This window comes from Passer domesticus, chromosome 21 (assembly GCF_036417665.1).
Source record: "Passer domesticus isolate bPasDom1 chromosome 21, bPasDom1.hap1, whole genome shotgun sequence".
Taxonomy (NCBI): Eukaryota; Metazoa; Chordata; class Aves; order Passeriformes; family Passeridae; genus Passer; species Passer domesticus.
Genome location: NC_087494.1, coordinates 6,680,337 through 6,705,954, shown reverse-complemented (window position 1 = coordinate 6,705,954; position 25,618 = coordinate 6,680,337). Strand labels below are relative to the sequence as shown.

The 25,618-nt window shown below is 47.2% G+C and overlaps 1 protein-coding gene and 2 long non-coding RNA genes across 3 annotated transcripts in view; all 3 read right to left on the bottom strand.

Moving 5' to 3' along the window:
* Positions 1–25,618, bottom strand: part of LOC135284517 (zinc finger protein 271-like) — a 523,404-nt gene that overhangs the window by 450,027 nt on the left and 47,759 nt on the right. The gene's annotated exons all lie outside the window — the stretch shown is intronic.
* On the bottom strand, positions 1,637–6,573 carry LOC135284625 (uncharacterized). The gene is made up of 5 exons (XR_010349889.1): positions 5,668–6,573; positions 5,318–5,421; positions 2,988–3,730; positions 2,717–2,800; positions 1,637–2,069 (listed from the first exon to the last, which is right to left on the bottom strand). It is a non-coding gene; the product is annotated as an uncharacterized LOC135284625 (long non-coding RNA).
* LOC135284630 (uncharacterized) lies at positions 9,767–12,845 on the bottom strand. The gene is made up of 3 exons (XR_010349894.1): positions 12,744–12,845; positions 10,001–10,045; positions 9,767–9,854 (listed from the first exon to the last, which is right to left on the bottom strand). It is a non-coding gene; the product is annotated as an uncharacterized LOC135284630 (long non-coding RNA).

Here is a 25,618-nt window from a genome sequence, read left to right as displayed (position 1 = left end):
TGGACCATGAGGATTTTTTCTCTCTGTTGGTAGCAATATTCTGCCTCCTCTCTCTCTCTCTCTCTCTACCCTTTATCTCTTTTTCTAATCCTTCTATTGCATTTGCTGTGGGCACTCAATAAAAGGTACATTTCTGTTGATGAATACTGAAATCCCCTCGGTGTTGTTTGTGCACTCTGAGATCAGTTAATGAACCATCACGAGCCCCGCTTGTATGAGCGGATGGTGACAGCGTGTCACTGCAGCCCCGTGTCCCTTGGCAGCCCTTGGGAATTGTATGGGACACAGAGCATGCCCACTGTCTGCATTTTCCGTAAACCCCGGGCATTTCCCGGTCTCCATGGGATGTTCCCTGTGGCACAGTGAGGTTACAGGGCTATGGGCAGAGAAGAAACCTGAAAGGCTTTCCTGGAGAAATGTCCTGGTCTTTCCAGCACCACTGGAGGCTATTTCCTCTTGTCCTAGCCCTTTCCCTTGGTAGTAAAGACCAAGAAAACAGGGCTAAGTTAATCTTTCTGTAACTTGTTGTTTGGAACTTCTTGAGCACACTAACTCAATGTTGTATTAATGTTATCTTTGACTGCAATCCTGGATTGAAACTTCATAGGAATTTCTAGATGAATGATAGAAGTAAGATGATGACATAATCAATTAAAATCAGCTATGCCTGAAAGGACTCCAGTTCTTTCTGAAGGAGGTTGACATAATTGTGTATATCCCCATGATGTGCAGACTGTGGCATGAATTCCATGGTTAGAGATGAACAGCTCCTCATGTTTTGAGGGTGCTGGAGGGTGTTTAGATTTGTAAGAACTTTGTTCTTTTTTATAATCTAAGGACTGGCAGAAATCTGCTGGGATAATAGTCTGACAACATCCTGATTTCTCTTGATGCTGTTTTAAAGATCTGCAAAGGTTATGGCAAAATGCTTCTGTTTCTAACCTTACCTTCCTGTTTTTCTATTTGGAGTGAATTGTGGTAGATCATAGTTTGAATGCTCAGTATATGAAGGAATGAAATCCTTTTTCTCTCCCTGAAGGTTCACTGAAGAGATTCCTGTTAGAGCTGATCCAGCAGTTCTGTAGAGCTTTTCAAAATGACTGCATGGGACATAAAACTGTCTATAAATTTAGAAGCAATATTTCTATATTGACAGAGGCCCTTATGTTTTCCAAGTAATTCCTAAAGAAATGTAAGTCATGGTTTGTGAAGATTTTAGAATGATTTTCTGGAATTTAGATGGAGCCATGGGGTGAGATGCCCATCCATGCACTCTAAATACATTTATCAAGCCCAAAAAAGAAAGCCATTGTAGAATGGAGTTCAAACAGCCCCCACTGGAGGGTGGTGCTGGCTGCCAGAATCACTGTCAGTGCTTGTGAACCCCGAGGGTTTCTGCAGCCCGGGCTTTGCAAAGCCTGGGGCTGACAGATGCAGGCAGATGCCCCACATGCTTAGACCTCAGAGATAAGAATTGCTTTTCTTCCACTTCAGGAGGAACTTCCCTGGGAGTCTTGTCTTTGTTCACGGCAGTATCCAAAAGACTGTTGGGAAATGTGGCTGTGTGAGTCACCACAGGCAGGCAGCTGGAGCAACCACAAAACCAAGAGGAACTTTATTTCAGTACTTTGCTAAGCTGTTCCTACATCATGAAATGATGTAGAAAAGGGAGATGTTCTTTCCTGTCATCACAATGATTTTGGGATACCATCCTTCTCTCCACAGTTTTATTTTAATGGCTGACACCAATCCCATCTCTTCTTTCGCCAGATAGAAAAGCATTACACTCAAAAACCACAAAGCTTTCCAAAAGTAACCAAAAGAACATACAACTGTATTTAAAACAAAACAAAACAAACAAAAAAAAAAGGTGTTTTGCATTGAACAGTAAATAAAACAAAAGAGTTTGTTAGGTTTCGATAGAGCAGAGAACTTGGAACTATTTACATCCTGGAGACCCAGTTAAGGCACTTGGTTCCAGTCTTGGTCACTGTAAATTCTGACTCATTCCGTGGATGATGTCAGGCCGGCTCTTGGTCCCCTCACTTGGTTTTGTTCAGCAGCAAACTCTGGAACAAAAGGAGCAAGAGAGAAAATATTTGGTTGCATTCATCCAACAGGCACACCTGGCAGAACACAATCAATGACTGGAGTGACTTTACTGCAAGAGGACCTGCAAGACTTTTTGACTTTCAGCAGCTGCCTCTTTCTGCAGAGGATTTTTACAGCCTGCCAGCTACTCAGCTAGCCCTACCGTGTTTATTTTCTTTTGCAAGTTTGCCAGCAGATCACGGCAATGCATCCCTTTGCCCAGAGGGGCCCACAAACCCTGGTGTTTTATGGAAAATGACACTGCCAAGGCCCCATGCGATGGCAGGTTACAGCTTTTCAGTATTCCCCACTGCTTGTACCACAGGACAACACAACATTTGTAATGATTAAAGTGTACAATCAAAAATGGATCAGCAGCTCTAGGAATTCCTTCTGGCCAATACTGATCAAAGGTTCAGCAAGGAGTCAAAATTCAAGTGCTGTTCAGCTGTAGCCAAGCTACTCAGCAAGTGCTTCCCTGAGAGGGCAGCTCTGCCCCATCCCTCCCTCTCTCTTTGCTCCCAAAATAAGTGCTCATGAGGAAGCAGAGGCCGGGGTGGCTGCAGGGCCAGCCCTGGCTGCTGTCTTCAGAAACTACAGGCAGGGCTGTAAAACAAACACTTACTGTCCTAACTTCAGGTCTTCTTGTCTTGGCTTCATGTGGCACAGAAGGCACTGGAAAAGGATTCTTCTCATGCCCTGCAGATCCCTGAAAAACCACCGAGAGAAAGCTGCTCAGAGAGAGATGCCTAAAGCAATTGCAAAGCCAGGCTTTCCTAAATTTCCAGAGAAAATGTCCATTTCTCCCAGGCATAGTCTATGCACCGGGTTCTCCCCCTTTTGCCTTCTTTCCCAGCAATCCCTCCAATAATTGAAATGCCACCTTGGCTTCTCACCTGGCAGCTCACAATGCTTTGCACCATTCAACTTTTCCCAAGCACAGAGAAATTCAGCAGCAGATTTCCTTGCTCAATAGCTGGGAGTGCAGTGAGGGCTGGAAGCAGGAAAATGATCAGGAAAAAGCAAGCAGTTAGAAGGCAGCTAATGCACTGTGCACAACCTGGCCTAGGACAGAAAACTGACACATGCTCCCTCACCCCCAAATATCATAGGCCCCATACCCCGAGCCATCATTAAACAGCCAAATTTTTATAAAAAGCAAGTAAAATCTAATTTTTTAACCCGTAAATGTAACAATTTTGTCCAGATGAGATAGAAACTTCGGCCCAGGTTGCAGTCCATTTCTTTTTATAAACACACTCCTTTTTATACAAACACTCCTTTTAGTTGCAGCTGCCTACAGTCAGAAATGGTCACTTATCTGAGAGGATGTTTCTGCAGTGCATCACACAGCATGCCTGGGTTGCAGGAATACTCCCACCAGCTCTCCTGGATACCAATGGTGATGGCCCAGGATTGCTCCTCGGGGTCTTCCTCCACTTTCCTGTGCGTGGCAAAGAATCCATCCTGCTTCCTGGCAGGGTTATCCACGGCAGGCAGCTCCAGGTTGTCAGTCACAGCTCTGGGTCTCTTTTGGGTCATTGTGGTCAAATTTGGTGCACATTGTGCAGCAGTCATGGCAGACAGTGGAGGCAGCAACACATTTGCCCTCTCAGTTTGGAATGAGTCTTCTGATGCTCTGGACAAGAGAAGCAAATTCATGACTCTGATGTACATAGAATGTAGGCATTTCTTAAAAGCTTGGCTACATCCTGCCATTCATGGTGTTGTGTCAACAAGGCAAGACTTTCAAAGACGAGAGACTTCAAATAAGAGGCAGTTTGAATTGGCAGAGACTTTCACATTCAATAAGAGAGTGGCCTAGCACATCTCTGATCATCTGAAATCAGGGGGTCCACGGAATTCTGGCAACAAGAAGCAGCACCAAGTAGCTCTCAACTTTGTTTCACCACTGCTCATTTGCACCATTTGCAGTCAGCTTTGCAAAGTTTCCAAGAACACACCAAGCAGAAGTTCCCAGCTCATGGACTGCAGCATCAGAAGAGCAGGAAATGAAGTTAAACGCAGTGAGAAGGCTCAGGTGTAAGGCTGCACTTCTTGCCTGACTCTGCTGTGCATGGCACAGTCCTCTCACCTCTTTCAGCAGCCACTTTTCCCATGCTTTGGTCCCTAATCACTGCACACGTGCTCCCCAGCTGCTCTGCCTTGGCTCAGCTGATGCTGCACCAAGGACCATTTGACACAGAGCACAGCACCATCCCCGACCTGCTCCAGAGCCCTCTCTGCCCAAAACTACCTCCCACCCTTGCCACTCCAAAAGCCAGCACATGACTAAGACAGCTGCTCATTTTCCCTGAGGGAAAGGGAGGAAGGAATTCCAGAATCAAAGCTCTTCCATTCCTAATGCCATTGGAACATCCCTTCTCCCAGCCAATCACCAGCCCCGACACCTCTGTGCTTTCAGAGAATGTCAGAAGGGAAAGGCTCCCTTCCCTGACCCACCTACACCTTCAGAGCTGCTTTCTGCACTGGGTGCTGCTGTGGGAATTCTTAAAATCACAGAGTTTTAGGAAAGCTACAAAAAGCAAACCTCAGAGACAACAAAGCTACGATGAGAGCTAAGCAATGGCCCTAACATTTATCAACAGAAAAATTATAGAAGTAGAAAACTAGGGACAAATCAAACAATGCTCTGTACATTAACACTTGTCCCTAAGGTACAGAGAAGTAAATCTAGCAAGATATTAAGAAGTTCTAAGCTTAATACTAGAGCTCTGTGCAGTGTCTTTTAAAGCTTACCAAGAGGTATTATACTCAAAAGAAGCAAACTTTTTTGAAACAAAAAGACATGTACATATAGTAGTTATATAGAACTACTGTCAAGATGCTTTTCCTTTGTGTCATTAGTCAAAAAAAACTTTTAAACTAAGTTGTAACATTAAGTTCTTTTTCTGCTACCAAAAATGTAAACTTCTTCTCATTGTCATAACCATGGAATAAGACTAATGCTAAAAAATAAACTTAAGACATGCTCCAACATGGGACCAACAATCCCATCCCAGTCATCATTTCTACATAAAGCCCCAACCAACAGCAGCTTCCAGCATGCAAAGGCCAACCTGCAGCAGCTGAAGTTGCAGAAGGCACACCATGTTAAAAGCAAACTCTGGAGTGTCTGGACAGGAGATCCAGTTCTTCATGCTACCCTTCTGAAGAGAGACTTAGATTTACACATCTTTCTTACATCCCATCACTACATACTCACTTCAGTTGATTGGAGCCTTTGTTGGTTGAAAGCCAAAATTATTTGGTTGGGATTGTTTTGTCTCATTCCTTTTCCTTCCTGGGAGGATCCCCATTGTCTTCCCTCTAGTAGGAAGAATAAAATCAGGGGGAAAAAATTGACTCAGGTCTTAGAAGTTCACCTAAAGTACAGACCAATACAGCTCACTTTGATAGATTCTGCCTGAAAACATTGAAAATAACACACTGGAACTCCTTTGAGAGGAGAAGCATCATGGCTCCACTGACAACCTATGAAGGGGAAACTCCACATGGGTTTTTCAAACACCACCTTGCTCATTGTCCAAACCCACCTGCCCTGGCCCCTCTCACCTTCTTCTTTCCAGGGGACTCCTCAGGACTCCTCATGGCTTTCCTCTTCAAGCCTGCCTTCCTCAAAGGCAAGAACAACTTCTTCTCCCCAGGAGGCAAGGGCACTTTCTCCCTGTGCCATTCCCCAGGCCTGTGGCTACTGGGGATGAGGGCATCACATTCCTGAGCATGTCTCAGGAGCCTGGCATCCAAAAAGCCTTTGGCCTTGGCCTGCTGGGAGCCCTTGTCCTTTCTCTCCTCAGAGGGCTTGTGAAGTGCCAGCTCTAAGGCTTTTTTGGTGGTGCCTTTTGGCTCCTCTGTTTTCTTGACTTTGGTCTGCTCCTTGTTAGCCTGTTCTGTGACCTGTAAAAGACCAGACTCACTCTCCAGCTTCAGAACTTTTTTCCATTTGTCATGCACCAGGGGCTTGCTGGGCCTTTTGATACCCACAGTCTTCCTGGGCAAGGCCTCCTTGGTGTGCACAAGAGGCTTCAGAGAGCTCTGTGTGCTCATAATGTGCGATTCCTGCTGAGCCTGAGTCACTTGGCCACAGGTCTTGTGAAAATGCTTGGTGGTTTGGCCAGAGGTCTTGTGAGTGTCCTCGGCCACTTGGCCACAGCTCTTGGGAGGAGGCTCCCTTGCCTTGGAGTGGTGCTGGCAGGAAGTTCTGCTGATGCCCTGCTCCTGCTTCACAACCTCCTCACGTCCATTCCCATGGACAATTTCCCTGGGACCCTCTCTTGGCATCAATCCTTGCTTTCTCTGGGTCACCAGGTTGTCAAGGTGCCACTTTTTAGCAGTTGATGGCTCAGGCTGCCAACAAAAGCGAAAAGAAGGATTCAAGACTGGTGCCGTTTGTGACTCTTTCTGTCCTAGCACAGCTCACCAGAGCCCAGGGACTCTTGCCCAGAGGTCATCAAGTCTGGCCTTTGGCCTGTGAAGAAATGACTCTAAACCAAGCAGCAACAAATTTGCTCCTTGAGCACCATGCATGGATATGTGAGGAATACAAAACCATAAACCAGTCAGTGGCAAATACCTAAGCCTTCATTGCAGTGAGAGGGGTCTTACACATCAGTATTTCCAGGGCAAATCTGGCAGAATTTGGTAACAGAGTACCACATCTGCTTCCTTCCTAAGACACGGCACTGCAGTGGGCAAGGGGCTGTGGAAGCAGCCTCTCCATGGTCTCTGAATTCACCTCACACACTGGCAGGTCCAGCACCCTTGGAAGGTTGTCCTCCTCACTGTCACTGCAGCTGATCTCTCTGTCACAGACGGAGGAGCTGTGGCACTCCCTGGTGCTCCCTGACTCCGAGCTGCTGGGCTGTGCTGCCACCCTCTTGTGCTGGGACTGGAGAGCTCTGCAAGGCCACCAGGAGACAAAATTAGGAAGCAGCAGAGGTGAAGCATTCCATTCCACTATTCCATTCTACTCTATTTCTGTTCCACTGACATGGAAGCATTCAAACCTAAAACTGAACCCTGTGTTTGGGCACTGAGAGCAGAGGGGAGAAGGCCAGAGGAATACATTGCCTTACTCAAAATACAAAGTACCAGAATAAAAAAATGCTTGCAAATTATGAAATCTCAAACTCACACCCATTCAGACAAACATACACAATTCCCATAGCTTATAGAAATTTTATCTCCATCCCACTCTGCAGCTAGCTATATTATAAGAATATAAAGTGAGGTTCCTAAAAAGTCCATGTGAAATACTATATTTCTTTGTGTGTCTTTTGAAATAAAAGAACTACAACACATTTTTGAAAACCTCTACTTGGGCAATTGAAGAAAGTTTTACAACAAAGGAACTTGAAAATGTCATCAGTAGATCTACACAGTTTAGGTAGCTGTAGCATTACTTGTCCTGCCAGGCACCAAACCATAGCCAGGAATGATCCAATTCAGCTGGTATCCCTAGGCATTTATGTCAGCCTCAGCATTATCAGTAGGCTGATGAGTGCCAAGTGGGACAAGATGTTAAGCACCACAGATTAAAAGAAGACAAAAATTTCAGTCTGGTACACAATGTCTTAAGAGTTTTTTTCTTCACTTTTATTATGTTTTGCTTTTTATCACAGCCAGTGTAGTCATGACATGGTTTAGTGCACTTGGCATTGCTGGATTAACAATAGGACTTGATGACCTTCAAGTGCTTTTCAAACCTTAACAATTTAGTGAGTCCATTATAAAACAGCACTTTTTCTGTTGGTGAAAATTCCCTGCAATCAAGTTTGCTGAGAAAAATTTACTAATAACCCAAACTGATGTGCATTCCAGGTTCTTGTAAGCAACTGCCCAGCAGAGATGAGAACAGAGCCTGGTTACTTACAATGCTCGTGGCTGAGAACTGGGCAATGTTTCTGAAGCTGTGCCAGCCTGCTCTGGAAAGCAGAAATGAAAAGGTTGCATTTATATGCCTCCCTCAGAGCGTATATTACCCTGTGGTCTCTCAGCACCAGATTAGAGAGTCACTTTCTTCTAGGGAGGGCTTTGCCACCAAGGTTGTTCATCACTCCAGATGGGAGTTTGCGAACTCAATATTGCTTGTTCTCTGCTGAACTGCTGCCTTGAGCTCAAGGTAATGAATGGTCAGAGCTTCCTAAGCCATTCCTAAATCCATCCCTGTTCAGCAAAGCAGAGGAAAACACCCTGCTTCATCAGTAGGAACACTTGATGGTCTCTGCTACATAGAACACACAAAATTACCTGACAGCACACAAAGAACTGTGTTTACTTTGCACTTCTACTTACTCTGCTTCTGTGCTGCAGATCCATCAGGTTGGGATTCCTAGAATAAAAGGACAAAGGAGCTTAGCGTGGAGTTAAACAGCACATCTACTGACATCAAAACTGTGTTAATGGCACCTTATGGGCATGTGCATTTTTGAGTAAATCTTTTGAAAACACTCTAAGAGCTGCCAAAGAGCTGAGCTGAATTTCTGCTCAGCAGAAAGATCTCTTGTCATTTATCAGAAGGCCTGGCATAAATGGGCTGGGTCACCTTTGTTGCCAATGGAAGTTTGGAAGTCTCTGCTCTTGGAGGCGTCTGGAGATGGGACAGGAGAGCTGGCAGTGAGCTGCTCATTTCCTGGAAAGAGAGGGAGAGAAGCAGCTCTCAAAATGGATTTTGCCCCCACCCAGTTTGTTAAAGTATGTGAAACATTAGCAAGCACAGAGATCTTCTATTTAAGAGCACTTACCCTGAAAATTTCTTCAATTGATGGCACATCAGAGGGCTTCTTCATCTGAAACAAGAACGAGGGAAACAGCAGGAGTTTGTTTGGGTTTGTTACTAATTGGCAGAAACTCAGCAATCCTTTGCTTACCAACAGCTCCATAAATGTATTGCAGATGTGCAAGAGTAAGAATGAAAAAGGCTGATCTAAAGGAGAGTTAACAACAGAGACCAGGCATGGACAGAGCTGAACCCAGCAATGTCAACTCCTCTTACTCTTCCTGCTCTGAGATGTGTGTCTTCCCTTTGCAATCTGGCAATCAGGGGGCACTGCTTCCATCTCTAAACTACTGCTCCTCCTCCTACTGCTCTTTATTACTATTACTAAGTTTTGAAATGATTATCATTGTTTTAGTTATTATTATTATCATTATCATCATCATCATCACTACCATATCCTTATTATCTGTAATTTTAAAATAAAGTATGTTTTTGTAATCTGCTCCCTTTATGAAACTGCACTTTCCCTAAGCAGCTGTTGAAGCAGTTGATCCTTGCCTGCAAAGGCACAGGCTGCATGTAAGACTTGTGCATAAAGCCTCAGTAGTTTAAAAAAACCACTAAAGCAGTTAGAAATAATAATTGCCAATTCTTCTAGGACAGTCCACAAGAGACAAGGATATTTGTCATTTAGACATATAAAATCAGAGTCTTTCATTTACTGAAGTTAACAAAAAAACAAACCAAAACCACCTGGGTATAATGCAGCCCCACACAAGGTACAGCGTCTGCTTGGCTTCTAACTCTCAACACTGTTTATGGTCAGGGAACTCAGGCAGGTCTCCAGGCAGGCTCCTTCTGCCAAGACTGAACTTCTGCTCAGCAGCAAGATCTCTTGTCATTTACTGGAAGCCCTGTAAAAACTGGGCTGGGTTACCTTTGCCTGCACAGGAAATTTGGAAGTCTCTGTTCTCTCAGGTGACTGAAGGAATGGCAGGAGAGGGGGCAGGGGGCTGCACATTTCCTGCAAAGAGAGGCAGAGAAGCAGCTCTCAGGAGTTTTCCTCAGGGACACAGAGGGAGTTTCACCCTTCCCAGAGTCAGAGGGATCCACCTCCCAATGGATCTGTACAGGCTTTCCCATGGAGATCTGCTACTGAAGAATACCCACCTTCAATATTCCTTCAATGGACTGCACAGCAGTGTGCACCATGGGCTGGAACAAGAAAGAGGGAAGCACTGTCAGTTTGTTTGGGGATTTTCCTCATTGATAGTAAACAAGCATGCACTCAGTCAACATTTCCTGACCAGCAGCTCTAAAAATGTCATGCAAGTCCATTCATCATGAAATGCTAGTAAGGAATAACAGTTTCATCTGAAGGGCACTGAGGAAAAGAGACCAGGCACAGCAAGAGCTGAAACCACCAGTCACCTCCTGCATGATCAAGGTCTGGCTACCCTGGCAGTCAGGAAACACCCTTTCCATTGCTGACTTTTTATTCATCTTATTAAGAATGTATGTTTCTGTCGTGTTCTCAGTTTATTGAATATCACTTCCTGTAGTTGCTAGTGTAGCAGCTAAGCTCTGCCTTCAAAGGCTTAGGCTGCCTCTGCATGTGAAAGAGTTGAGCAAAAAGTTTCATTAGTTAAGAAAAACAGTTAGAAAACATAGTTTTCAATTCCAGAGAAATTCCCAGTTCAGTTCTAGAGAAGGAGTAATATTTGTCATTCACCCAAATAATACGAGACTCATTTTTCTGAAATAAACAACAAAACAAAAAAACCCCAACCAAACAAACCCCAAAACCAAACGACTTTGACTGAAATGCAACCCTTGTAAGGTGCAGTTGGTGCTTGGCTTCCAGTTCAGAACACTCTTCCTGTTCAGGTAACTCGGGCTGGGTCCAGGCTGGCTGCTCCTGCCAAGATTGAGCTTTTGCTTGGCAAAGCACTTGACCATCATCACTTGGCCGCCTGCAAAGGCATCCCACTACTTCTTACACACAGCACTTGAACACAGGAAAGGGTTCAGGCTTACAGGCACAGGAGCTTTTCTGAAGGATTAAAGCAGAGACCACAAACTTCACACTAAGCCCAGCTCATGGACCAGCTCTGCAAGGTTGCTTTGATTCTGGTGAGCATTTCTGGCACAAGGAAAGCAGCCACACATGGAGCACGTGCAAGATAGAGCAGACTACTCGTCTGTTTTCAGCCAGCTTCAAGGGAGAAATCTTCCTATTTCCTGAGAATAGCAGTGACTTTAAGTTGTCCTCAAATTCTGCTTCTCGCCTCCAGACTTTGTAAACTGCAGAGGAACACAGCTTGAATTGTCCTTTTTATTGTTTGGTTGGGATTGTTTTGACTCTCCTTTTTCAACACACTCCAAGGAAGATGTCACATTCCTATTCCTTTCCACACACTGACACTCCCTAATTCTTGGCCCTGCCATGAAGCCTCTGACACATCCCAGTCTGTCAGTGCAGGCAATACCAGGCTCCTGCTGGGGCTGAGGGGCTCCTAAAGACATGAACAAGGAGGTTGGCTTTACAAACAGCTTTGTTCATGTGCTGGGAGAAGAGGTGAAACCTGGCACTGGAGCACAAGAGATACATCTGAGCTTCATTGATGCACTATTTTCAAGGCTTCTCACAGCTCCTTTGGAAAAATGCCTTCAAGAGACTGGGGTGATGTAGGAAGCGAAGGTTCTGCTTTGGGCAAGAGGAGAAAGAGCTGTTCAGTGTCTCTGTGAAGGCAAAGTGAGTCCCTGCATGGTTATCCCCTGTGGATTAAGTCACTCTGCACTACATTCTGCTTGTCTGTTCCAGCTGGAAGCCTCAAGGTTTCAGTGCTGCCAGGAAAAGAAGCCATCAAGAAGGAATTCCCAGCTGCAGGTGACATGTGCCTTAGACGCTGAATGAGCCAAACTCCTGGCCTGGAGGAAATGGCTTTCTGAAGGGATGTCCAGGGATTTGCCAGGAAAAATCCTATTTGGCGTGTGGCTGTTCAGTATAACTGAGGCCAAAGACTTTAATACCAGTGGTTTTCATACCAGGAGGAGGGAAGAACAGCAGAGTTTCTTCTGCTCTAGACCTCTTCACTGTCAGGTTCCCTGCAGGGCACGAGTCTCCCCACAGCTCTTGTTTCACCCACAACAGCAGGGAGGGGTGACGTTTCATCCCAAGGCCCCCTTGATCAGCCTTGCCAAGATCCTTTCTCTGGCTGAATCTTTCTCCTCCATTCAGCACAACTCACGGGATATTTCCTGAGAGCCAAGGAGCCCAGCCCTGTTGCCCAATCACCTCTCCCATGTTGAACACCCAGCACACAGGCCATAGATGCAGGGCTGCAACCTCACTGTTTCTTCCTCCTCCTCCCTCTCCAGGCTTCAGCACTGCAGGGCTGTATGATCAAAGACAGGTTCATCTTTACGAGGAAGTCAAAGGAAGGAAATATGATATCAAGAGGACTGAAACAAGCAGAAAATGAAAGATGGGACTTTTCCCTTACAGAGCCATTGTCCAAAACAACCATGAAGAGAAACCAGTGACTCAGGGGCCACAGTCAGTGATCCCTACTGCAGAGGAGGATCATTCAGCATATTCACTCCAAGTTTCATCTCTCAGCTCCTAAATGGACTCCTCCTGGAATGAAAACTCCAGAAGGGCTAGACAATGATGCCAAAGGACAAGTGGGAACACTGCCAGGTTTAGCACTGAAGTCCAGGAAGGGTTTATAAAGGAGAAAATCTAGAAAGGAAGCAGAGGGCAAGAAATGTCTGATGCTGCTGCAGAGGTCTCAAGGGGACACTTGAAGAGTGACAGTATTTAAAGTCTCCTATCCTGACTGCCCGCAGACAGCAGAGAGGGTGAGGCAAGGGGCTGTGGGAGCAGCCTCTACATTTGATCTGCATTCACCTCAGGTGCTGGTGCTCTTGGAAGTGCAGACATTGAGGAGCTGTGGCACTCCCTGGTGCTCCCTGACTCCGAGCTGCTGGGCTGTGCTGCTGCCACCCTCTTGTGCTGGGACTGGAGAGCTCTGCAAGGCCACCAGGAGACAAAATTAGGAAGCAGCAGTGAGGAAGGTTACTTACTTATTCTATTGACATGGCAGCATTCAAAACTAAAACTGAACCCTGTGTTTGGCCACTCAGAGTAGAGGGATGAAGGCCAGAGGAATACATCGCCACGTTCCAAAAATAAAGCATATATGAAAAACCACTCTGGGAATAATAAAACCTCCAACAACCACCCAGCCAGAGAAGAATGTAAACAGATTTCACTGCTACATTGTGAAGCTGCATTCAGCCAACTCAAGTTGATAAAACCTACCAAAACAGCCCAGTGCCTTTCTGAAAGCCCCAACCCCCAAAAGAAACACTTCCAATAGAGGGTAACAAATATCAGGATGGATTCTTGGTCAATACAAAACCAGAGGATCTACAGACACACTGGGGGTGAGGAGGAGAATAGAATGGAGCATCTGGGGAAATACAAGTCGGGTTCTTAGGCCAACTCCAGCAAGCCTAGATTGTTCATTTTTAATGGCAGCTTTCCTGAAACCCTCACAAGAATGAAACCAACTTTCAACAGCAGCCCTGAGCAGCATCAAACCGAAAGCTGCAGCTTCAAGGGAAACCAGGAAGCTCTTCCCCTCTCCCCCTCAAATGAAAAGTGGTTGGTTTGTTCTAGAGGGTAGTATGGGAACACAACTGTACCTTGGAGGAGCCAGTGAAGAAGATGGCTTTTCCACAACCTGTTTTGGTCACAAAAACAGAGAGGAGAGGAGGAGGCAAGGTTAGCTGAGGGAACTCAGCACAGTGCAACAAGTGGGGATGATTTCAAGGCATGTCTGTGTGCCTGGCGTAGGCACCACCTAAAAGCCACTTGGTCAGCAGCACTCTCAGCACTCCCACTTCTGGCTAACACTCTCAGATAATGCTTGTGCTGACAATCAAGATAAAATGGGCTTTGTGCTTCCACACAAATGACATGCTTCAAGTGTTCCTGAAAAACATCACACTGTAGATCACAACTGAAACACAAGTAGGAGTTCCTGAAGCATTTTCCATTCCTCTGCCTCCTCTGGCTCAAACGTGTTACAGCTCTACCCATACAGAGCCTACTGAAAACAATGGAAAAGAGGTAAGAGAAGTTTGCTGCCACATTGGCCCACTCAGAAACACTCTGAGGCACAATGGCATCTGGTTCTCAGGAACTCATGGGGCTGGATGCCCTTTGTTTCCCAAATGGAAATTTGGAAGCCCAGACACGAGGCAGCAGGTCCAGAGCCTTTGGACAAGGGGAGCTCAGGAAAGGCATCCCCCAGCTTGAGGGAGGAGCAGCTCTGGCTGCCTGGCATGAGTTGTCAGTCTGGTCTTTGAACTGCTCTAGGCAGCGTTACGCTCACAGACTGAGAGGAAGGCTGATCTTACACCTCCAGCTTTTATCCGTACTTCTCCTCAGCCCAGCCCAAAACACACTTTCAGGGAGGGCAACGTCTGCTGTGTCAGCAGGAGTTGAACAATGTATTTTTTCCCCCAACCATTTCTTTCATGTATGCAAAACATGAGCAAATACAGAGATCTATTATGGAAGAGACCAAACTTCAACGTTTTTGCAGTGGATGGCACATCAATGGACTTCTTTTTCTGAAACAAGGATGAGGGAGGCAGGAGGAGTTTGTTTGGCTTTTTTACTAATTGACATGGACACAGCAGCATTTGGTTACCAACAACTCTAGAAATGGCATGCAATTCCATTCATAATCCAATGCTACTAAGGATCAAAAGGCCCTTCTGAAGGGGAATTGAAAAGGTCCAGTGCAAAAGCAGCTGACATTCCCAAAGTCATCTCTTCTGCCACTGAGGAAAAGAGAAAATCCCTTTGGAACCTGGCAGGCTGGAAATATTCTTTCCATTCTTAAACTACTGCTGCTACTACTATTACTACTACTACTACTACTACTAGTACTGCTATTTATCATTACTGTGATTATGATGATGTAAGTATGTCTGTGAAGTCTTCTCCCTTTATGGAATTCTACTATTATATTATCAAGCAACAAACTTTGTCTTCAAAGGCACAGGCTGCCTCAGCATTTAAAAAGTTCTGCAAAAAGCTTCCTTAGTTAAAAGAAAAACAGCCAGAAATAATAGATCCCAATTCTTCTAAGCCATTTCTAGAGAAAGGGGAATATTTATTATTCACCCAAACAAAAGGTGACTCCTTATTCTTCTGAAGGCAGTCTGGACAAAACACTGACTTCTCATGTTTCTGGAATGATGCGCCACAGTTTATGCAAGTTCTGGCTGACTTTAGGCATCCACTTGTTGCCCCTGCAGGATTTGCAAATCCCCAACTACCATTTCTCACTCTCCCCTTGCTTGGCAAAATGATGGATTTAGCAGCCAAATCTGGAGCAATGGAAATTCTCCAGGGGGGCTCAGAGACACACTATGGAGAGACGTTAACTTTGAGCCACCCCAAAGAGCTGAGTCCACGTCCAGCTGATGGCAGAAGCTGGCAGGGACTCCAGCCCTCCCTCAGAAACACTTGGTCTGAGAGAAAAACACTCCTTCCCCTCCCTCACTGCACTCTCCAAGGAAGATGCAGCATCCCTGCTCCTTTCTTCACACTCCCTCAACTGGGCTTCCAAGCAGCAAGGAAAAACACTGCCCACTGCTGGGAGCCTCAGGGCAGATTGCAGCACTCTGCACTTTCAAGGGCTGGAGATCCACAGTGCTGCTTCATCTTTTTGGCATGAAGCATGGCTCCTGCAAAAAGCAAGGCCCTGCAGTGCTCTACTTCTGTCAGCTGCCTCCTGTTTTCCACAAGATGTTGCCTCCAGTCCTTTGCAGATGATCAACAGCATTTTTCAGGAAAAGCTGGCTGCAGTCTCCAGCTTTTCCTTCTCATTCCAAGGGCCAAACACAATTTGAAAACCATCTCCATGGCCATCCTACACCAACTGCCGTGCTTCAGCACTGTGGGCTCCTACATTCCATAGGGCACAGCAACATCCCAGTGCTGATGGATCAGCCTGGCAAAACCCCAAATTGCACCTGGCAACCAAGTGCCTTTGACCTCTGGGGAGGCTGAGCCACAAACCAGGCAGGCCCTGTGTGCTGCTCCCTTGGCCTTGAGGGACTGCCAACAACAGAGGACCCCAACAATTGAACTCACCTTGACAGGCTCAGGAAGGATTTCAGATTGTGGAGCTTTGGCTTCTGACCTCCCATTTGAGAGTCCTTCATTGCTGGCACCGTAGCTCTGTTCAGGCTTAGGTCTGCTGCTCAGTGATTCTGGTGAGGATTCTCTCCATATGTCCTCAGATGGATTTGTCTTAATGGAGGCTGGCCTATGACTGGAGGCCTGGGAGTTGGATTGAGGCTTTTTTGGGTTCCATCTGGGATTCAGAGGGGACTCATGGCTCAGGAGCACCTTGGAGTCCTTGTCGCCCAGCAAGTTCTTGATGCGCCTTGACAGCTCATCTTCTTTATCTGTCTGCAGCACAAGAACAGAGAGGGGGAAATGTCAGAAACAGCCCAAGCAAGAGATCCAGCTCAGCAAGAGACATTGCTCAGCATCTTCATGGAATCTCCATGCATCCCCACAAGGGCAGTTAGGCAAGCTCAGTGCAGCAGATGGGAAGATGCGGTGTTTGTAGGAATCAGGCTCTAGGCTGCTACAGCCCCTGCAGAAGGCACAGCTCTCCTCTCCCACCACAAGCCTCCTTCCTTCTCTCCTTCCAGCCTGCACTCCACTCCCATTACCTTGTAGGGCTTGGCAAAGAGGGGAGTCTTCTCCAAAAATGGATCTTTCTCCTCTGGAGCCACCTGCCTCCTCCGCCTCTCTTGCTCCACAATACGGAGCAAGTCTCTGTTGTTCTTCCACCTTTCACACAGAGACACAGAAAAGAGACTTAACACTCCAGGCCCTGTTTATACTCCCTGCAGAAACGGGGCCTTTCCCACAAGGGCACACGGCCAGCAGCAAAGCAATGTTGAAATCCTCAGCATGCTGACAGTGGACAGATCAGTTCTGTCCACTGTGTGCTGTGCCCCAGAGCCATGAGACACACAGGGGACAGCACAATCCTTCTCAGGAAATGCTACTCCTGATCCCAGCCACCAAGAAGGCTGGGAAGGGAAAGACTCTCCCCCCATTTCCTTGTGAAACACTGAAGCAGTCACTGGGCTGATCAGCACATGAGCTGGCAAATCCACTTGCAATGATTAATGGGAGAAAGCACCAGTCTTGTTCTCCTTCAGACCTCTCACCCCAGTCTCCCCCCTTGTGAGTCAAACAGAATCTTCTGTTCTGAAGGTGTTTCAACTTTCAAGGCTTGAACTTTGTCCACTTTATTAACAACCTTGGAAATTCACTCTCAACTTCAAACATACATTTGGAAAGCTGCTTTCCTAGAAAACCACGGAGCTGCATTGAAAGCCATCCTATCAGCGTAATTAGAAAGGAGTTTTCAGGAATTCAGAAAACACCAGGTCAAATCCCCCTGTTCCTCCTCAGCCACATATGTATGTACTCAATCACAGCTGCCCCACAAGAAAACAGCAATAAAGTGTCCCAGCATGGAAAACCAGATCCTTTAAACTGTCCCTGGCCTTAGAAAGACTACTGCAAAATGGGGCAAACTCTGGCTCTGATATTTATGGACATCAGGGAAGGAAAAGCATGCAGGCATAGTGCATGCAGGTATCTATTTCTACTCTACTGCACAGTCTCCTCTGTACATACAAATCATAAATTCTTCTTTGCAAATGCAACTTCCCAAGTGTCCCAGGTTGCAAGGGGAGAGCTTTGTCTGCTCCAGCAGTGACATTTACTCCAATACCACACCAATAATCAGCTCCTGAAAGTTTAATCATTCCTAGAGTCGAGGCACAGCTGCCTCATCTCATCCTGAGGGGCCGTCACTTACAACCAACAGGTTTTTGCACTGGATGGCATTCCTAATTCAGAGTCTATGAGTCTGCTGTCTACTGAAATGCCCAGACTTTTTAGATAAGCCTGTAGATCTCCCAGTCTCCCCAGCCCTGGAGATACTTTTGCGGCCCATGTCTGGCCTGCCCTTGAAGGTGTTTGTCCAGATGCTCTTCAAACCCTTTGCAAACCTGAGCTCTGCTGCCACTCAGAACCCTGCACATTTCCCTTAAGGTCAGGGAACACTGGAAGCTTCAGGAACTGCACCTCCAGGCTTTGCACCAACACGCCCAGCACCTGGGAGCCTTGGTGCAGGGGGACTGCACAGTCCCAAGTCCTCCATCTCCAGGGGGAAAACGGCTCAGCACTGAAGATTTACAAATAGTCCTGTACTTGCTGCAGCTGCTCCTCACTTGATGTGTCACCAGGGAAACCCCAACAACCTGACTGTTCCAAGAAGCAGATGAAACTGAATGCCTGCCATGAAACACCTCAGTCCTCATCAGCTACAATTATGTTACACAAGAAGTAAAAATTCACACAATTCACCCCCATCCCAAAAAAAGCAACTTGTGTGTTGCAATAGACTGAAACAGGAAAATACTCCTAGGCCAAAAGCATCCCCAACTGCAGAAGGGAGTGCCCTGGCTCCCACAATGAGAGATTGGCTTCAGAAAGTTCAGCAGGGAATCTGTCCTGACCCAGGATCACATCCAGGCCTGGGTCTGTTACAGAAGCTCTTAAAATACCAATGTGCTCTGAAGCCACTCTCACTGGCAGGCAATCCTTACTTCATTTGTCCCACTCTGGAATGCTGATTCTTGCACAGCAGGGGGAATTCTTTTTCTAAACCATCACAACATTCAGCACAGCACCCGGGAAGCCAAGATTACATCAAATTAATTCCTACCTATTGTCTCTCTTCTGCTTGTCTGTCGGTTCCATTAGGAAGCCTCAGTTGGAGTCAGCTTCTCTGGAAGAGAACAAACAGATATTCACCATCTGCACGAGTTCATGCCTAAAGGGGAGGTCAGGATCTCCAGGGACTTGCTGCACTCAGAGCCTGGAGTGCCCAACTGGGACTCATTCCAGTGCTCCTAAACAGAAACCATCCAAACACAAGGATGGCACGTAGCTGAGAATGGGAGAACCAAGTGATCCATTTTTCCCTTCCCCGAGCAGGGATGCTGCATTTCAAGCCAGCACTGAACTCCAGATTTGGCCAAGAGCACAACAAACCAGGCCACTGCTACAGCTTCCAGGAAATTTAGTTCCATGTTGAAAACAAAAGTGCCCTAAGAACCCTGCCTGTAGACAACAAAATGGGCCCCACATGAATGGCAGCATTTGTGGGAAGAAGAAGGAAAGAAATGGAGGGTAAAAAAAAGTAATTAAAAGACAGGTCTAGATGAAAAGATAACAATATTCCCTCAACAGATGCAAGAGGGAATCTTGCAATGCAAGATCTCAAAAAGCCACAAAAACAACTGAAAACATTTACATTTCGATTGGTATTGACTTGCAGTATCTCACACTCTGGAGGGAGCAGAATGATTTCTCTCTGGGGAGGAGGCTACAGGAGCATCTTGTGATGGCTTCTGAACCACCCCACTGGCACAACTGGTGTGAAACAGGAGCACAGACACTTGTCCAACCTATCCTTGAATGATTCACATATTCTGGTGGCCACTGTTCTTATAGACACATATAGATACAGACAAGGCCATTGTTATTATAATGGCCTTGAGCCTTCAAAATGAAAAATTATCAATCAACAGCTTGGGCTTCACTTTGGCATGTGGCTGTTTCCACGTGGGCTTTGCAACCTCCCTCTGGAGTCCCGGCTGTGACCGTTCAACTGCAAGAGCGGCCCCTGGCAGCTGCTCCCACTCCCAACGGGGCAATCCCAGGCCCCAGCTGGAGCACCTGCTGCAGGCAGTGCCCAGGAAAAGCCCAGAGTTCCCCCTGGCATCCATCTGCTGCCTCTGCCCTCAAGCCTCTCCCTCTCCGTGCTGGCAGCTTTTGGCAGCACGTGGGGCAGAAGCCAGGGACCTTTGGCCTTCCCCTGTCACCCTCCCTCCCCAGGGATTGCCTGGCTCTCCTGCTCTTCAGAGACACTTAGCATTCAAGCTGAATCTGCAGCAGCAAGCCCTCCTGCAACCTTGCCCTCTGCACTTGCAAGGCATTTGTCCTGCTGCAAGCTGGAGGAGAATAATGCTAAATATTTGCATGCAGAAGGCCTTGAAGGCCATTTGGCTGGTCAGTGACTCTTTCCCAGCAAAGTGCTGTCAGCTGGCCGAGGCAGGAGCAAGAGCCTGGCTTTGAAGCTGTTCCTGCTGGTGCTCAGCGCTGGAATGCAGCAGAGACAGCCGCGGCTGCTGTGTTCGCCCCCTGGCAGCAGAGCGCAGAATTATCTGGCACAAGCCTGCAGGCTTGCGGGTGAGGAATGTCTCCAAGCGGCAGGAAAGGCGCTGGAACAGGCTTTCAGGCCGAGCAGCGCTCCCCGAGTGGAGCTGCGCTCGCTCCGCGCTGCTGCAGCCCGCGGGCGCTGCCCACAGGCGGCTCTGCCCTTGGCAGGGCCCGGGTGCCGGCGGAACGTGCCCGGCCCGGCCGGGCGGTGTCCCGGTGCCACGGGGGCTCAGCGGGCATGGAACCCTGCTGCAGCCTGCCCGCAGCCCCGGCTGCACTGCGGGAACCCAGGCCTGCCAGGCAGCAGCACACGGGCTCTCCCCACGGCGGGGCCAGCAGGGCCCTGTGCCACCGAGCCCCCGGGCCCTGCCGGCACTGAGGGAGCCCTCAGGGACCTGAGGTGACAAAGGCTCTCCTCACAGACAGGACACCTATTGCCAGCCTCTGTCCCACCTAACCCAATGGCTCCATGTGAACTTCTGCACTCTGTGGAAATAAAAGCACAGCTTTCATTCCACTTCACATTTCTTTTGTTTTTACTACAAAATTGTCTACTTCATCCTCTTTAAATATACAGTTTGGTTTTAAAGGACATAAAATCCCGTGTTCATTTTTCCATGCTTAATGCTGGTGTTCAAGAGAAAATTTAGGGGTATTTCCTTCTGGCCTTGCAGCACTTGAATAAAAGGTCTCCTTGGTGTGCAAAGGAGGCTTCTAGCTGTTGCATTTCTGTGGGCAGAGGAGTGTCCTGAGGAGCTCTGGCCACTTGGCTCTTGTGAGGAGGCTCCCTTGGCTCGCTGTGCTGCTGTGAGGAATTGCTGCTGATGGACCGCTCCTGCTTCTTGCCCTGCTCCTATCCATCCCCACAGGCAATTTCCCTGAGACTCTCTCGTGGCACTGTGGTCTCTTCTCTGGCTGCAATCTGGGCCATTCTTTTTTTTTTCCTTCCTAACTACTTTATCCCAGCGGCATTACTGCCATCATTGATGGCCTTCATCAGAGCCAGTAGTGTACCCACATCTTGGTGTTATTTTTAAAGGAACTATTTCATTTCTGCTGAAGAAAAGAAAAGAGACAAATGCCCGAAACCAATCACATAAAGCCATGTTTTAAAATGATGGAAAGCAGTACGTAAATAAATTAGGTTTATTGCTTCACAACCTGTTTCTTCATCTAATTTGATTAATTCAGGTAGTTTGATGCTCTGATATGAAAAATGTCTTCCTTTCTTCTGCTGCTCTCTACATTTGAACACCATTGGGAGAATTCTTGGCATCCTTTAGGATCTGTCCTCGTGGATCCCTTCCAGCTCAGAATATTCTATGATTTTGGACCAATGTCCCAGTACTTGGCACTGCTGCGGGTGCATCTGGAATGGTGGGCTCAGGTTTGGGACCACACTGTGAGGCTGGGGCACGTGCAGAGATGGCAGTGGAGCTGGTGAGGGGCAGCTGAGGGAGCCGGGCGTGTTCAGCCTGGAGCAAAGGAGGCTTGGGAAGCAGCTGCGGGAGGCTGCAGCTGCTGCAAGAGACTGCTGCTGTTCTCCCTGGCAGCCTGAGGGCAGCTGCAGCCCCCAGGCTCAGAAGGGCTGAGCAGCTTTGCCAAGAGCTCCCTGTCGCATCCCTCAGCAGGAGGGCAGGGCCTGCTGCCATCCTTTTGGGTAGAATGGGGTTCAGGGTGCCCTGGAAGAGGCTGGCAGATCCCAGGGCTCAGGCAGGCAAGCCGGGTGCCACTGGGGCCACTCAGCATGAGGGAATTGTGCGTGGCCAAAGGGGGAAAGCTGCCAGTGGTGTCTGGCTCTGGGCAAGGCCTGTGGCCAACATGGAGCTGGTAAAGGGGCCAGGGGCAGCTGTCCTGGGCCTGGAGCTCTGCCAGCCTGGGGCTGAGGGTGCCTGGGTGACACCAAATCCTGCCTGGCACATGGCAAGTGTAAGAGACAGTCTGGAGTTCCCTCCCTTTGCCTCACAACCGTCTGTGAGAGTCTGTCCGAATCTTCCCTCATTTTTTGCCTCTCGATCGTCATGAAAGCCAAGACCACCGGGGAAAGGGAAAGATCCTGTTCTGAAAATCCAGGTCTGTCTGGTCCACCAAGCCAGATTATTGCCTACGGGTGTGTTTGCTCAACTCATGGAACACTGCACACAAGAAGGGGCAGTGTGCTCTCCTTCACCTGCATCACCTAGCAACACTAGTGCTAGAATTTCTCCACCCTTCTGACTTGCCTCGACTTTCTCTCTGGAATGACCTTCCCAGAGATCACCACTAAAAGACCCTCCATTCCCCATACATCATCCACCATGACAGATGGACTGAGATGGGAGAGGTTTCTCCCTCAAGGACGGAGACATGCTACCCCTATATGGAAAAGCTCCCCTCTTCTTCCCAAAAGGATTGAGAGTGAAATCCCCACCGTAGGGTGAGGAAAGGTGTGCGTGGGGACCGGAGCAAGTTTTGCAAGCGACCACTGGACTGAGAAGACAATGGTTCCTGCCTACGACATCTGCTGCTGACGACACCTGCTCCTGATGGACTACTGATGGACTCCTTGTACCCTTTATCAATAGACTATTTTGAAATGGGTCCCCTTCCCCCATTTCAAAAGGACTATAAAAAAGGGTTAGAGCTGACTGATACCTTTGAGATCTCCCCTGACGTGAAGACAACTGTTGCCATGATATTTTAGTGAAAAAGCCTCTGCTAGGATTTTTCCTGTCCTGAGGAGCTGAGAGCCTCAGGAAAGAAATGTAAACAATAACTATCTGCTGCTGTGGAATGCCACAGGTGCATCTTCCATTGGTCCATGTGGATTGTTTTAAATCAGTGACCAATCACAGCCACCTGTGCCAAGGCTGTGAGCAGTCACAGGATTTTTGTTATTCATTCCTATTCTATTCTTGTCTTTGTAGCTTTCTGATCTCTTCTCTCTGTTCTTTTAGTATAGTTGTAATGTAGTATTTTAGTATAATATATAACATAATAAATCAGCCTTCTGATGAAAATGGAGTCAAGCCTCGTGTCCTCACACAAGGGGTTCTTGCCGAAACAAGAATGAAGAATGAACTAGGCATTCTGGAATGGCTGCCAACCACAATACCCTTGAACCCAGAGGCGGAAGAACACCAATGGAAAAGAATAAGACACCTTCTTAGTCAGTGGGAATGGCCTGAAAGGGGGTGTCCTGGGTTGACTATATGATGCTTTTATCCCCAATCGTCTTGTTCTGTTTATACTGAATAATAAGTTTTACACCTTTAAGACTCTCTTCCAGACAGTGAGGAGGGGAGGAAAGAAGCGCGCAGTTTGTTTTCAGACTGCTCTCACTCCTCCACATTCCTGCTCCTGGACTGTGGTGTCTGCGGATGGACAGACAGCCAGACAGAGCTCCTTTTTTCCCTTTTTCTTGCTTTTAGTTAGTTTTAGCTAGCTGAGGCAAAGAAGTTCTCTGCATTGTGATTTTTTTCCTTTTTTCTTGGACCTGTTCAAGCCTGCTCTGGACTGAACACCCAGAAGAGCACCGGCAGCTCCACCTGTGGCCCCCCTGGCCGGGCCTGGGCCACGGCGTTTCCAGCACCAGAGAGACTGATCAGAGACTGAGTGAGCCGAGCTGCAACCTGGGGAGGGGACTGTTCTGAGTTTGCTTTCTTTGGAGCAGTGAGAAGTTTTATTGTTAATATTGTTTGGTTTCTATTGTTTAATAAACAGGTTTCTTTCCACTTTTCTCCAAAGAGATATTTTCTCCCGAACCGGTTGGAGGGGGGAGGGGCAATTGAATCTGCTTTTGTAGAGAAGCCCCTTTGGGGGTTATCTCCCAAACTTGCCCTAAACCAAGACAAATACAGTTAGTGGCGCCCAATGTGGGGCTTGAGAAAGTGGAAAAAAACCCTTTATTGATTGCAGATTAGTTGTGCTTGCTGTGCAGTAGGTTAAAGTACCCAGTAGCCATGTTATTTGAATTTGTAATGTCTCTTGGGGAGGCTTTTATGTGGCTCTGGTCTCTAGACCTTTTTGAGGTTTCAATACCTTTCTGGTCACTAGGATTATTGTCCCTATCACGTAGTTTTTGCGGTAAAGGGGCACGGATTGGATTAGCTATTGTGCTGGCCTTGGTGATAATGATTTATAGGGCGTTTACAAAGATACTGGTGTCTGTTTACAATATGTATGGTTTATGGTTTCTTCGTCCTACCCTGCATCCCAGTTCTAGCAGTATGTTTTGGGAATTTATTAGTAATTACACCCAGCTAGTTAGAGGAGGAGCAGGGAATGAGGCTTTCCAGCCTTTCCTTTCCTTCTTCTCCTTTGAATCTGTTATGTCACTTTTGGAGAATGTTCAGTTTCCCCTGAATGTTAAAGACACCATCTTTCTGGTATTTAATCTCGTAAGCTTCCTCTATATGGTCTGCAGCTTCTCTAGAATGAGGGCCGAGATGTCTAGAAGAGCTGATGAGACCCCTGACCCAGAAGTAGACCCACGTGTGGAGAATCCTGAGTGGGGTGGAAAATGGAAAAATATAGGCCAAATCCTGAAAGAATTCTCTGACCCTATAGTCTGGGACTTTCCCCATGAACAAATTCAGAACCCAGCTGAGGTGGGGAAATATCTGAAAGAGAAATATCATGATGACCCTAAAGAGAAAAGGATCATTGCAGTGAGCTGGGCCCTAGCATATGCTTATCGCACACTGCTAGATACTGTAAGGCAGCAGACAGAAGAAGGGGGGCAGGGAGATACATCATCAGCTATCCCAATCGCTCAGGTTGCAGCCAACACCCCAGGCTCAAAGCCAGCAGCTAAACCACATAGTGAGCCTAAGCCAGCAGTTAAACCAGACGATAAGCCTCAACCAATGGCTGTTACTACTAGCACTAGAAGTGGGAAGTGCACAAACAAGACCGATCGACCAGTAAATAATGATGATGATGATGCAGGAGAAGGACCCTCAACATTTCCTGACATAAAATCAGGAGTCAAGGCAACTGGCACAAGATCAGAAGCCAATATTGAGTCCTTCTCCCTAAAAAACCTGCGTGGCCTAAGGAAGGATTACACCCGACGATCTGATGAATCCATAATTAGCTAGTTAGTCCGTCTTTAAGATGCTGCAGGCGAGGCTACAATTCTAGACGGCACAGAAGCGAGGCATTTGAGATCCCTGTCACATGATCCTGTCATCGACCAAGGCATGATGAGGGGGGCTAACCCTCACAGTCTCTGGGCACGGGTCTTAGACAGTGTAACACAAAGATACCTGTGTGCCGATGATCTCTACATGCAGCAAACACAGTGGAAAACCATAAAACAAGGGATTCAACGCTTGAGAGAAATGGCAGTGGCAGAAATTATATTCTCAGATGACATAACAACTAAAAACCCAGACTTAGTACCATGCACATCTGTGATGTGGCGAAAACTGGTACGACTTGGGCCACATGAATATGCA